General features: G+C 47.3%; 1 non-coding gene across 1 annotated transcript; it reads right to left on the bottom strand.

The window, feature by feature from the left end:
* Positions 1-11,143: 11,143 nt before the first annotated feature.
* Trnas-cga (transfer RNA serine (anticodon CGA)) lies at positions 11,144-11,217 on the bottom strand. The gene has a single exon. It is a non-coding gene; the product is annotated as a tRNA-Ser (tRNA).
* Positions 11,218-15,551: the final 4,334 nt, after the last annotated feature.

Genomic DNA, 15,551 nt, shown 5'->3' with positions numbered 1-15,551 from the left:
AATTACCGGCCAATTTCACTGACGTCGATTTGTTGTTTAATCATGGAACATATTTCGTGTTCAGACATAATGACCTTTCTAGACTCTGAGAAGCTCATCTGCAGAAACCAGCACGGCTTTAGGGAACAGTGGTCATGCGAGACACAGCTGGCCCTCTTTGTGCATGATATACAAGAGGCTCTAGATACCGTCTCCCAGGTCGATGCCATATTTCTCGACTTGCGAAAGGCGTTCGACTCAGTTCCGCACCACTTGCTCCAAAAAGCGCGCGCTTACGGTCTATCCGATAACATATACGGCTGGGTAGAAAGTTTTCTAACAGACAGAGAGCAGTCTGTCGTCCTGATTGGGGTTACTTCAACAGAAACAAGCGTAACTTCAGGTGTGCCCCAAGACAAAGTAATAGGTCAGCTGCTTTTTACGATTTACATAAACGATTTGGTTGATGGTATTGACGGCGGAATTAGATTGTTTGCCGGTGACGGTGTAGTCTACAGGAAGGCAGTATCACACGAAAGTTGTGAACAAATCAACGAGGATTTGCAGAAAATAAATACGTGGTGTAATGACTGTCAGTTATCTCTCAATATTAGTAAGTGTAACCTACTGCGTATAAAAAGGCGAAAATCCCCATTAATGTACGAGTACAAAATAAATGCCCAGTCTTTTGAAGTGGTAACATCCTTCAAGTATCTGGGTGTGACTATTCGAAATGATCTCAAATGGAATGATCAGATTACACAAGTAACGGGCAAGGCAAACTCTAGATTGCGGTTTATTGGCAGAATCCTGAAGCGATGCAGTCCTTCAGCAAAGGAAATTGCTTACAATACGCTAGTTCGTCCAGTCTTATTGTTCGTCTGTATGGGACCCTTACCAGTTGGGTCTGATTCAAGAAATTGAGAAGATTCAAAGAAGAGCGGCAAGATTATTGAAGTACATTCAGCCATCGCGAGAGCGTTACAGATCTCAATGAAACTTTGAAGTGCGACACACTTGCAGGTAGACCACGGGCTAAAGGGAAGGGGCTGCTCACTTAGTTCCGAAATCCGATCTTCGCCGAGGATGTAGAGCACATATTATTACCACCAACTTTCAAATCCCGCAATGATCACCATTCAAAGATAAGGGAAATTACAGTTCGTACTGAAACGTTCGGTCGTTTATCCGTCGCTGGATCCGCGAGTGGAATGGCCGGGGGGGGGGGGGGGAATATGACTTTGGCGCGAATTGTGCTCTCCGCCACACACCGCTTGGTGGCTAGCGGAGTGTATACGCAGGTGCAGAAATTTCTGTCGGGTTTGAAACCGACTGTCATTGAAAAGTCGTGGTAGTCGTCACCAATTCTTGTCTGTTATGATTCTTTTACTACTATTTTTATTACGCCGTATATGGAAATGAAATGAAGTCCCACGCTTCTTTACAGAGCGCAGGGGAACGATGCGGGAGACCCGCACCGCCTTACAAGGCAAGGTCCTAATGGAGGTGGTTTGCCGTTGCCTTCCTCCGACCGTAATGGGGATGAATGATGATGATGAAGACGACACAACAACACCCAGTCATCTCGAGGCAGGAAAAATCCCTGACCCCGCCGGGAATCGAACCCGGGACCCCGTGCTCGGGAAGTGAGAACGCTACCGCGAGACCACGAGGGCGGACTACATGGCTGTGATTGGAGAACCATTCGTTGCGGACATGAACAGGTCACGTGGAGACACTGTGACATTACTGTCACATATCGCTATGCGATTTGTATTCATTTCAGGCCTAGCATATTTTTTCACTTTATATTGGTGACAGTTGGGCTGTGTGTGGGGAGGAAGGAACTTCGAATTAGGCTGGCAAGGCCTGTTATAGACACAGAGAGCTGTCGGAAAATCTCATTGCGTCAACCACGTCACCGTTGTGGGATGTCGAAACACGGCGTCAGTCTGAACACTTCGCGCCTTCGCCCTTTGCTTGTTGACATGTAGTGCCAAGGAGAGCGGCTACGTCGCGTCGTCTAAATCTACACCTACATGTATATATATTCCTCAAGCCACCGTGTGGTGCGTGGCGAAGGGTATCCTGTACAACTGCTAGCCGTTTCCTTTCCTGTTCCACTGGCAGACAGAGCGAGGGGAAAACGACTGGTGGTCCTTAGCGAAATGTATATTGAGGCAGCAGAGACGTTCTGCGTTCAGCTTCAAATGCCGGTTCTCTAAATTTTCTCAGTAGTGTTCCTCGTAAAGAATGTCGTCTTCCTTCCAGCGATTCCTATTGGAATGCACATGGCTTCTCTGTAGCACTTGGGTGTTGTTCGAATCTGCCGGTAACAAATGTAGCAGCTCGCCTCCAGACTCCTTCGACGTCCTCTTTCAATCCGAACTGGTGCAGATCCCAAACACTCGAGCAGTACTCAAGAATGGGCGCACTAGCGTCCTACACGCCGTCTCTTTTCCAGATAAACCACATTTGCCCAAAATTTTCTACTATCCCGAAATCGACCATTCGCCTTCCCTACCCCAGCATTCACATATCGGTTCTATTTCATAGCGCTTTGCAACGTTACGCTCAGATATTTAGACGACGGGACTGTGTTAAGCCACAAAGGAGGTGGCTTACAAAACACTCGTTCGACCTATACTTGAGTATTGCTCATCAGTGTGGGATCCGTACCAGATCGGGTTGACGGAGGAGATAGAGAAGATCCAAAGAAGAGCGGCGCGTTTCGTCACAGGGTTATTTGGTAACCGTGATAGCGTTACGGAGATGTTTAACAAACTCAAGTGGCAGACTCTGCAAGAGAGGCGCTCTGCATCGCGGTGTAGCTTGCTCGCCAGGTTTCGAGAGGGTGCGTTTCTGGATGAGGTATCGAATATATTGCTTCCCCCTACTTATACCTCCCGAGAAGATCACGAATGTAAAATTAGATAGATTAGAGCGCGCACAGAGGCTTTCAGACAGTCGTTCTTCCCGCGAACCATACGCGACTGGAACAGGAAAGGGAGGTAATGACAGTGGCACGTAAAGTGCCCTCCGCCAAACACCGTTGGGTGGCTTGCGCAGTATAAATGTAGATGTAGATGTAGACACTGCTAATGCTGTGTCCGAACATAACTCTTTTGTTTTTCCTGTTGATTCACATTAACCTACATTTTTCTGCTTTTAGAGGTAGCTGCCATTTACCACAGTATCAACTAGAGAATGTGTTTATGTCATCGTACAGTCACATTCCTGTAGACCACAGCACCATGTGGAAACAACTGCAGATTGCTGCCCATCCAGTCCGCCAAATCGTTTATGTATACAGATAATAATACCGATGCTATTACACCTCCCTGGGGCATTCCTGAGGATACCGCACCTCCTAGAGATAAGTGGGTACGATAATCAGGCTTGTCTGCGGTTGCTTCTTGAGCATCGATGCGCCGGCGCCATTAGAAGCGATAGAGTGGTGCATCTGTTTTTCGCCCAAAAGTCTTGATCCAACCAATGAGACTGCATCGGCTCCCCAGTGCAGGGCGCGAACAAACTTCGTAAAGGAAACTGTGCAAGGTGTACACAGAAGGAGAGAAGTTTTCTAGCTTTTCCCCCTTGTTTTGAAAATTTTGTGGCAATTGTCAAAATGGTTCAAATGGCTCTGAGCACTATGGGACTCAACTGCTGTGGTCATAAGTCCCCTAGAACTTAGAACTACTTAAACCTAACTAACCTAAGGACAGCACACAACACCCAGCCATCACGAGGCAGAGAAAATCCCTGACCCCGCCGGGAATCGAACCCGGGAAACCGGGCGTGGGAAGCGAGAACGCTACCGCACGACCACGGGCAATTGTCAGTCGTCACGTTGTGAACGGTATAGATTCAGCCCCTCCGCCTATGGTTTCTGAGAGGTTGGAAGTTGGCCAGGAGGGAGGATATTAAGGATTATTATTATTATTATTTCTTTCTATTCTCAGACGTTATGTCTGGTCAAAAATGGACAGTGACGCGGACCTTGATCAAGCGTGACTTCCTTTTAACTGTACGGTATATGTTATATTGCATTTAGGAACTTTCGGGTCATTGAACATGTATCAATAATTACATATTTTTGTAGTTGTATATATATATATGTTTGGATGTAGCTGTATTGCGTTGATGTACTGGTGGATATTGTGTGGTATGACTCCTGTAGTTGATAGTATAATTGGTATAATGTCAAATTTATCCTGACGCCACATGTCCTTGACTTCCTCAGCCAGTTGGATGTATTTTTCAATTTTTTTCTCCTGTTTTCTTCTGTATATTTGTTGTGTTGGGTATGGATATTTCAATTAGTTGTGTTAATTTCTTCTTTTTATTGGTGAGTATGATGTTAGGTTTGTTATGTGGTGTTGTTTTATCTGTTATAATCGTTCTGTTCCAGTATAATTTGTATTCATCATTCTCCAGTACATTTTGTGGTGTGTACTTGTATGTGGGAACGTGTTGTTTTATTAGTTTATGTTGTATGGCAAGTTGTTGATGTATTATTTTTGCTACATTGTCATGTCTTCTGGGGTATTCTGTATTTGCTAGTATTGTACATCCGCTTGTAATGTGATCTACTGTTTCTATTTGTTGTTTACAAAGTCTGCATTTATCTGTTGTGGTATTGGGATCTTTAATAATATGCTTGCTGTAATATCTGGTGTTTATTGTTTGATCCTGTATTGCAATCATGAATCCTTCCGTCTCACTGTATATATTGCCGTTTCTTAGCCATGTGTTGGATGCGTCTTGATCTATGTGTGGCTGTGTTAGATGATACGGGTGCTTGCCATGTAGTGTTTTCTTTTTCCAATTTACTTTCTTTGTATCTGTTGATGTTATGTGATCTAAAGGGTTGTAGAAGTGGTTATGAAATTGCAATAGTGTAGCCGATGTATTTATGTGAGTGATTGCTTTGTGTATTTTGCTAGTTTCTGCTCGTTCTAGAAAGAATTTTTTTAAATTGTCTACCTGTCCATAATGTAGGTTTTTTATATCTATTTTATTTTTATATCTATTATTATTATTATTATTATTATTTGTTTTTGGCGTAGTGAGGACGCTGATCGTCAGAGATAGGAGCTGCCGACCATCTGTGGCTGTCTGGCAGCACTATGCTGTGTTGGGGAATACAAAAATTTTGTAGTCCACAGTAGCACGATCAGCAATCTGAGCAGTTCGCTTCTCGTTTATTTTGGATATGCACCCCAAGTTGCTGACTTTAATTCACTTGAATTTAGGTTCTTTAATCTTGTATAAGCTAGCTGCACAGATAAGGATATCTGAGTGATGTAGCTTCCATGCAGTCTTCCTTCCATAGGGTCCCTCCCCAACCCTCCACAGTGTTAACGTTAACTAATTTCTTGACCCAGCCGGCAAGGGTGGCTGAGCGGTTCTAGGTGCTACAGCCTGGAACCGTGCGACCCCTACAGTCGCAGGTTCGAATCCTGCCTCGGGCATGGATGTATGTGATGTCCTTAGGTTAGTTAGATTTAAGTAGTTCTAAGTTCTAGGGGACTGATGACCTCCGAAGTTAAGTCCCATAGTGCTCAGAGCCAGGTCCGAGGTCAAATTGAAGTTATTTCACTGTTCACGTTTGTTACGTTGACTTCTGAGCACATCAGTTTCTGCTAAAAGCAGATTAATTGTGACGTGCCCTAGTTCCAGTTAAAGTCATAAATTAAAGATTCTGTTAAGAACAATTAACTTTTGACTGATGTTCTTCAACTTCAACATAAATTAAAATTTTGTTAAAAGCAAATCTGACATCCATTACAAGAACTCTAACTTGTCCTGTAACTTTCCTGGTTAGATGGGATAAAGACGACCTGGTATACTATCGCTCTGCACTTCACTGTATCGGTGTCGTACATTGCTTGGAGTTGCCAGATTAGGCCTCACGGCACTGATATTTCGCTTGCTGCAGCAGAAGTAGCGTGAGCACACACGATCAACCATATCGTGAGAGACTTTTATCCGAGAGGACCCCCTATCAAAATCAACAAATAGCGCAACTTCTCTCACGGTGTTGTAATGGACACGTCCAAACACGACAGCTATCCCATGCGACTCTATCACGTTTGCAAGTCGACGCGTGTTACTGCGTTCGTCCATACGGCTGACTGGCACACAGGGCCTACACACGACTTGCATCAGCGGTGGAGAATCTAATGGCAGTATGGCATCAGTCCTACTCCACTCTCAGGGCTCCGAATCGACCAGTTTTTTTTTCTTCAGGAGATCATTAATAAACGATCGAGACACATTAATGTGAATGCCTGCCAGAAGCCTGAATAATCACCTTTTGCAGCGCTGACTTGTAGAAAGAGTGGCATTGAGGTTCTGGAAGCTACGGACACGGATGTGGTGGCTTGCTGACTCTAGTGCCGTGCGTTAGGTTTCATGGTTGCGGCTCCATGACGGGAAGAGCCCTATCGAGGTGATCCTGCAGGTTCTCGACTGAGTTCAAAATCGTGGAATTGGTGGCCAGGGGAGTACGGTAAACTCTTCCTCTTGCTCTTCGAAAGTTGCACGTACTCCTCGAGTTACGTGACAGGTCCCGTTGTCCTGTTGGTAGATTTCATCCTACCCAGGAAAAACGAAGTGCATATAGGGCTGGATACGATTCCAAAGGAGAGAGGCATACTTCTATTGATTCAATATGTCTTCCAGAATGACGAGATCACCTAGGGAATGTCACGAAAACATTAATCAGACCATTAACGCTCCCCACCTCCGGCCTGGACCCTGCAGGGTCGTACACGCCAGCGGCCATCTGTCCAGTGGAGCATAAATCTAAAATGGCCACCTGTCTTAATTCAGTGGACGTCCACTTCTGGTACTGGTGTTGAACTTCCAGACTTCATCGCCGATGAACAGCAATCAACATGCATGGATGAACCAGGCACATGCTACAAAGGCCCATTCGCTGAAATGTTCGCTGAACGATCATTCAAGAGACAATGTTGGTAGACCCTTCGTTCATCTGGCCGGTCAATTGCTCAACGTCTGTTCGTAGATACACCTCTCCCCAGTGGTCGTTCACCCTTGTCATCTATATACTTATATGAATATGGTGTCTGTTCTTTCGGACATGTCCATATAAGTGTATAGTTCTGGCAACACCGCCCATGACCTTCTTCTGTGCGGACGCACAAATATTCCTCGAACTCTACATCTACACTCCTGGAAATTGAAATAAGAACACCGTGAATTCATTGTCCCAGGAAGGGGAAACTTTATTGACACATTCCTGGGGTCAGATACATCACATGATCACACTGACAGAACCACAGGCACATAGACACAGGCAACAGAGCATGCACAATGTCGGCACTAGTACAGTGTATATCCACCTTTCGCAGCAATGCAGGCTGCTATTCTCCCATGGAGACGATCGTAGAGATGCTGGATGTAGTCCTGTGGAACGGCTTGCCATGCCATTTCCACCTGGCGCCTCAGTTGGACCAGCGTTCGTGCTGGACGTGCAGACCGCGTGAGACGACGCTTCATCCAGTCCCAAACATGCTCAATGGGGGACAGATCCGGAGATCTTGCTGGCCAGGGTAGTTGACTTACACCTTCTAGAGCACGTTGGGTGGCACGGGATACATGCGGACGTGCATTGTCCTGTTGGAACAGCAAGTTCCGATGATGATGATGATGATGTTTGGTTTGTGGGGCGCTCAACTGCGCGGTCATCAGCGCCCGTACAATTTCCCAACCTTTGCTCAGTCCAATTTCGCCACTTTCCTGGATGATGATGAAATGATGAGGACAACACAAACACCCAGTCATCTCGAGGCAGGTGAAAATCCCTGACCCCGCCGGGAATCGAACCCGGGACCCCGTGCTCGGGAAGCGAGAACGCTACCGCGAGACCACGAGCGGCGGACGCGTTCCCTTGCCGGTCTAGGAATGGTAGAACGATGGGTTCGATGACGGTTTGGATGTACCGTGCACTATTCAGTGTCCCCTCGACGATCACCAGTGGTGTGCGGCCAGTGTAGGAGATCGCTCCCCACACCATGATGCCGGGAGTTGGCCCTGTGTGCCTCGGTCGTATGCAGTCCTGATTGTGGCGCTCACCTGCACGGCGCCAAACACGCATACGACCATCATTGGCACCAAGGCAGAAGCGACTCTCATCGCTGAAGACGGCACGTCTCCATTCGTCCCTCCATTCACGCCTGTCGCGACACCACTGGAGGCGGGTTGCACGATGTTGGGGCGTGAGCGGAAGACGGCCTAACGGTGTGCGGGACCGTAGCCCAGCTTCATGGAGACGGTTGCGAATGGTCCTCGCCGATACCCCAGGAGCAACAGTGTCCCTAATTTGCTGGGAAGTGGCGGTGCGGTCCCCTACGGCACTGCGTAGGATCCTACGGTCTTGGCGTGCATCCGTGCGTCGCTGCGGTCCGGTCCCAGGTCGACGGGCACGTGCACCTTCCGCCGACCACTGGCGACAACATCGATGTACTGTGGAGACCTCACGCCCCACGTGTTGAGCAATTCGGCGGTACGTCCACCCGGCCTCCCGCATGCCCACTATACGCCCTCGCTCAAAGTCCGTCAACTGCACATACGGTTCACGTCCACGCTGTCGCGGCATGCTACCAGTGTTAAAGACTGCGATGGAGCTCCGTATGCCACGGCAAACTGGCTGACACTGACGGCGGCGGTGCACAAATGCTGCGCAGCTAGCGCCATTCGACGGCCAACACCGCGGTTCCTGGTGTGTCCGCTGTGCCGTGCGTGTGATCATTGCTTGTACAGCCCTCTCGCAGTGTCCGGAGCAAGTATGGTGGGTCTGACACACCGGTGTCAATGTGTTCTTTTTTACATTTCCAGGAGTGTACATACATACTCCGCAATCCACCATACGGTGCGTGGCGGAGGGTACCTCGCACCACAACTACCATCTTCTCTCCCTGTTCCAATCCCAAACAGAACGAGGGAAAAATGACTGCCTATATCCCTCTCTACGAGCCCTAATCTCTGCTATCTTATCTTTGTAGTCTTTCCGCGAAATATATGTTGGCGGCAGTAAAATTGTGCTGCAGTCAACCTCAAATGCTGGTTCTCTAAATTTCCACAGTAGCGATTCACGAAAGGAACGCCTCCTTTCCTCCAGAGACTCCCACCCGAGTTCCTGAAGCATTTCCGTAACACTCGCGTGATGATCAAACCTACCAGTAACAAATCTAGCAGCCCGCCTCTGAATTGCTTCTTTGTCCTCCCTCAATCCGACCTGATATGGATCCCAAACGCTCGAGCAGTACTCAAGAATAGGTCGTATTAGTGTTTTATAAGCGGTCTCCTTTACAGATGAACGACATCTTCCCAAAATTCTACCAATGAACCGAAGACGACTATCCGCCTTCCCCACAACTGCCATTACATGCTTGTCCCACTTCATATCGCCCTGCAATGTTACGCCCATATATTTAATCGACGTGACTGTGTCAAGCGCTACATTACTAATGGGGTATTCAAACATTACGGGATTCTTTTTCCTATTCAAATGCTTTAATTTACATTTATCTATATTTAGAGATAGCTGCCATTCTTTACACGAATCAGAAATCCTGTCCAAGTCACCTTGTATCCTCCTACAGTCACTCAACGACGACACCTTCCCGTACACCACAGCATCATCAGCAAACAGCCGCACATTGCTATCCACCCTATCCAAAAGATCATTTATGTAGATAGGAAAAAACAGCGGACCTACCACACTTCCCTGGGGCACTCCAGATGATACCCTCACTTCCGATGAAGACTGACCATCGAGGACAACATACTGGGTTCTATTACTTAAGAAGTCTTCGAGCCACTCACATATTTGGGAACCAATACCATATGCTCGTACTTTAGTTAGGAGTCTGCAGTGGGGCACCGAGTCAAACGCTTTCCGGAAGTCAAGGAATATGGCATCCGTCTGATACCCTTCATCCATGGTTCGCAAGATATCATGTGAAAAAAGGGCGAATTGCGTTTCGCAGGAGCGATGCTTTCTAAAGCCGTGCTGATGCATGGACAGCAACTTCTCTGTCTCAAGGAAATTCATTATATTCGAACTGAGAATATGTTCGAGAATCTTACGGGACTTGGTAAGAATGTCTTCCACGAGTAATGAGTGTGTTGGGGTGGGACACTATGAATGTAGTGTATGGACATACAAGGTGAGAATGTGGGTCTCGCGGGAGGCGTGTGCGAGATAGTCCCTGCAGTCGCGCTATCCTCTGTGCCCTCGGTGGCTCAGATGGATAGAGCTTCTGCCATGTAAGAAGGAGATCCCAGGTTCGAGTCCCGGTCGGGGTACACATTTTCACCTGTCCCCGTTGATATATATATCAACGCCCGTTAGCAGCTGAAGGTATTAATATAATTCTAATTTCGTTCTTGTCATCTATGGCCCATGGTGGACCACATTTACCTCGGAGCTGGTTTTGGATAGTGCCGTTTTGCCATGCGCAGCACGTGAACAGTTTGAAACGGCCCCTTAGAAAAATTATAAATGACTGTGCTTAAACTGACACACAATATTTTTAGCGGAACGCAGTCTGACTTTCAATAATCCATACAAAAGAATGGCCCTGACTAAGTATAACCTATACCTGTCATGAATCACTTACCTCACAAAAATCTTCGCAACTCGAACTACTGCAATACAGCGAGCGCCAATAGTGCCAGCTAAATAAAAGATTCTAACTACTGAAGGCACTAACTACTGATAGGCATAGCTAACAAATGAAAGATTTAGATAGAGAACAAACAATATATTTACGTTAATAGTGTTCAAAAGTCATAGTATATATATCAGTTCATGACATCCAGTCTTACAAATTTACCCTCTACTGCTGGTAGTGGCACCTAGCGTCTGTCAGTAGTTACTGCACGTTGACATGGAACGTAGGCGATGGTCACATTAAAGTAACTCGACCGTGTATTTTGGGCAGTGCGCTTAAATGTGGATGTAGCATCGAACGTGGACTCGTATAGGGGGGCAGCGGGGACCGCATTCCAGTCTGGCCTCGATAATTTCCTTGATTTCCCTAAACGAAATTAGACAGAAGCCTCGGTATGAGATTGTCACTCTGCAGCGGAGTGTGCGCTGATATGAAACTTCCTGGCAGATTAAAACTGTGTGCCCGACCGAGACTCGAACTCGGGACCTTTGCCTTTCGCGGGCAAGTGCTCTACCAACTGAGCTACCGAGCACGACTCACGCCTGGTACTCACAGCTTTACTTCTGCCAGCACCTCGTCTCCTACCTTCCAAACTTTACAGAAGCTCTCCTGCGAACCTTGCAGAACTAGCACTCCTGAAAGAAAGGAGTTCGAGTCTCGGTCGGGCACACAGTTTTAATCTGCCAGGAAGTTTCATATCAGCGCACACTCCGCTGCAGAGTGAAAATCTCATTCTGGAAACATCCCCCAGGCTGTGGCTAAGCCATGTCTCCGCTATATCCTTTCCTTCAGGAGTGCTAGTTCTGCAAGGTTCGCAGGAGAGCTTCTGTAAAGTTTGGAAGGTAGGAGACGAGTGACTGGCAGAAGTAAAGCTGTGAGTACCGGGCGTGAGTCGTGCTCGGTAGCTCAGTTGGTAGAGCACTTGCCCGCGAAAGGCAAAGGTCTCGAGTTCGAGTCTCGGTCGGGCACACAGTTTTAATCTGCCAGGAAGTTTCAGAAGCCTCGGTGTTTCCTTCAAAAGGCCGTGAATTTCCTTCTCCTAGCCTTGTCCAAATCGACCTTGCGCCTCTTCTCTAATGATCTGGGGGCGTCAAACCCACCAGCTACTCTCCAGACGCGTCCCTTCTCACAGGCTGATCTGCGCGGCCTTCCGCAGGACACCTCTGCGCGGACGGGCGGCCGCGGTCCCGCTCCTCGCTGACAACAGGCGCAGCGCGGATTGTCTGCAGTGTACTGTCAGTGCCGCCCGCCCCCGCCGGGCGTTTTAACTTTAATGTGCGGATTAGCCCCGCGCTGGCCGTGACGTGAAACGGCCCAGTATGTGACCGTCGCGGCGCCGGCGCCACTTTCACACTAAGCGCGGCCATTACGCGCCGCAATAATTTACTCTGCGCTGATGACCGCCCACACGACCGTGTCATCCCGCCGCTGGTCTAATGGCCGGTGCCGCTGGCCTATTGTAATTGTGATTACGTGTCCCTGCCGAATGGCGTAATTGCTCATTACCGGGCAAGTGCGTGCGCGCCCTTACCCAAAAGGCTCTATCTCCTCGAAGCCCATGCAGACCGTGAGCTTCTGTCAGACGTCACCGTGGCCTTCATCCATCGTTTCAATTGAACTCGCTGACGTTGAATGGATGAAATCGACGAGAATGAACTAAACGCAAAGCAGGTCATTAGACTGGACATTCAAATGGCTCTGAGCACTATGGGACTTAACATCTGTGGTCATCAGTCCCCTATAACTTAGAACTACTTAAACCTAACTAACCTAAGGACATCACACACATCCATGCCCGAGGCAGGATTCGAACCTGAGACCGTAGCAGTCGCGCGGTTCCGGACTGAGCGCCTAGAACCGCTAGACCACCGCGGCCGGCCGACTGGACATTGATCACCCCTCTGGCAGCTCACACATTTTTTTTTCTCGGCCAGCTTCGGTTGAAAAAATGCGGAATTGGTTGCGGAATATTCCCTATCAGCCCTTATAGGTTCATAAAGTAAAAGGTCGTATGGCATGGATGGCTGCGAGAAGCCGAAGGACAGGTTCGGTCCACTAACTACACTACTGGCCATTAAAATTACTACACCACGAAGATGACGTGCTACAGACGCGAAATTTAACCGAAAGGAAGAAGATGCTGTGATATGTAAATGGTTAGCTTTTCAGACCATTCACACAAGGTTGGCCCCGGTGGCGACACCTACAACGTGCTGACATGAGGAAAGTTTCCAACCGATTTCTCATACACAAACAGCAGTTGACCTGCGTTGCCTGGTGAAACGTTGTTGTAATGCCTCGTGTAAGGAGGAGAAATGCGTACCATCACGTTTCCGACTTTGATAAAGGTCGGATTACAGCCTATCGCGATTGCGGTTTATCGTATCGCGACATTGCTGCTCGCGTTGGTCGAGATACAATGACTGTTAGTGGAATATGGAATCGGTGGGTTCAGGAGGGTAATACGGAACGCCGTGCTGGATCCCAACGCCCTCATAACACTAGCAGTCGAGATGACACGCATCTTATCCGCATGGCTGTAACGGATCGTGCAGCCACGTCTCGATCCCTGAGTCAACAGATGGGGACGTTTGCAAGACAACAACCATCTGCACAAACAGTTCGACGACGTTTGCAGCAGCATGGCCTATCTGCTCGAAGACATGGCTGCGGTTACCCCTGACGCTCCATCACAGACAGGAGCGCTTGCGATGGTGCACTCGACGACGAACCTGGGTGCACGAATGGCAAAACATCATATTTTCGGATGAATCCAGGTTCGGTTTACAGCATCACGATGGTCACCTCCGTGTTTGGCGACATCGCGGTGAACGCACATTGGAAGCGTGTATTCGTCATCGCCATACTGGCGTATCACTCGGCGTGATGGTATGGGGTGCCATTGGTTACACGTCTCGGTCACCTCTTGTTCGCACTGACGGCACTTTGGACAGTGCACGTCACATTTCAGATGTGTTACGACCCGTGGCTTTACCCTTCATTGGATCCCTGCGAAACCCTATATTTCAGCAGGATAATGCACGACCGCATGTTGCAGCTCCTGTACGGGCCTTTCTGGATGCAGAAAATGTTCGACTGCTGCCCTGGCCAGCACATTCTCCAGATCTCTCACCAATTGAAGACGTGTGGTCAATGGTGGCCGAGCAACTGGCTCGTCACAATACGCCAGTCACTACTCTTGATGAACTGTGGTATCGTGTTGAAACTGCATGGGCAGCTGTACCTGTACATGCCATCCAAGCTGTGTTTGACTCAATGCCCAGTGTGGCGAAATAAATAAAAAACATTTGATTTAATTGTGTTTTTTAACTTTATAATTTTTGAAAGGCTTTTTGACGGATCGTATTGACTGGCTTGAATGCGGACAAATACAGTGCTGCGTGAAATATGCCTGTAATATAATTTACCATTTCGATTAATTACATTTTGAATTCTACGTCATTGTTGATTTAATCAGAGTTCTCACCTTAGACGTAGAATTAGTCCTTCTGCCACAATATTAATTCATCAGTCGCCATCGAAGTTCTTCTCTTTGTTGACCGTGTGTATCTTCCCAAGTCGGCATCGGTTCACTTCACGAAGACGGTGGAAACCAGGGAATACAATGCTACGTTGCTTTAAATAATTTTCGTAACACTTCGATACTTCTCACTATTTTTTATTCACAAGACAATAAGACTTGCTCTGCTTGTCGCACAAACCATAATTACTAACTACATGGCTGCCTTTCTCACAGTCCAAAAATCACGTCCATCCTCCACGAGGCAACAATCGAAAGTGTCCCTTAGCTCCTTGGAGTATGAAACAAAAGAGAATCCAATGTGAACTTTACAAAGATTATAATATACATGCCTCTCAATTTATCTTTGGCGCAGCTTTTAAGATATTGTATGTCTCTGCATAGGAATGTGTCATTACAACTGCCCCCCTACTGTATACTGTCACTAGAAAATTTTATTTGATTGACAGGATACAGTAGTCGACCTTGCAATTGATAGGTTTGGGGGTCTTTTATTTACAACCTTCATTTTTATTGTCTCATTTTCATGGCACTGTGAATTCTTTGGTATTACTGAGTGTGTGTCAGTTTTTGGTATACTTATGCTAATATTTACAAACCTTAATCCTAATATACAAAGTTTTGGTTAACATTGAGAAAACATCATGTGGTAAAGTTTGTACAATAAAATATACAATGAATACAACGTTATTTACAAATGTTTCCTTCCTCATCAGAGGTGAAAATTAAGTCCTTGTATTGCTTTCTGTATTTATTCTGGGGCGACGAGCTTTGTTCGCTAGCCCGTGTTGAATATGGGCGGGTGATACGCGCGCCTGATTGTTTGGTCGTCCGTTAGCGGGCGACGTTGGTTGAATGCGCGCGCCAGTGCACTGAATATACACCGACGTGAGGGTACCGTCAAGACTTCCGAACCTCAGTATGCGTGTGCTTTTTGTAGTTCCTTCCAGTACTTAGACTGGATACGACGAGGTACATTGGAATATGTGCCCCGAAGAACACACCACACTATGTGCGAGGTGGAGGACGATCCCGTCGATGCCGCTCCAGGTAAGAAGCGTACCATGTCAAACTTGTTTGGCATTGTCCTTTCCTATTGTGACGCCATGGGTCGTTTGACGATACTAGCTTCAATTTTTCGATGTCCCTTGTTTAGGCTCGCTGACACTTGCAACGTAGCACTACTTTGCACGATTTCAATTTCTACACACACCACTTTAACCGCGAGTATTGCGATCGAAACTTTCTTTTCACTACACTTTTTTCTTCGTATTAACCCCTTTTACCTATTGTACCGAGATTCATTCCCCTCAATATTTCTGGTC

The sequence above is a fragment of the Schistocerca cancellata genome, chromosome 9 (assembly GCF_023864275.1).
Source record: "Schistocerca cancellata isolate TAMUIC-IGC-003103 chromosome 9, iqSchCanc2.1, whole genome shotgun sequence".
In the NCBI taxonomy this organism is placed as follows: domain Eukaryota; kingdom Metazoa; phylum Arthropoda; class Insecta; order Orthoptera; family Acrididae; genus Schistocerca; species Schistocerca cancellata.
The sequence above is the reverse complement of the archived record's forward strand: the minus strand, read 5'-3'. Positions and strand labels throughout refer to the sequence as shown.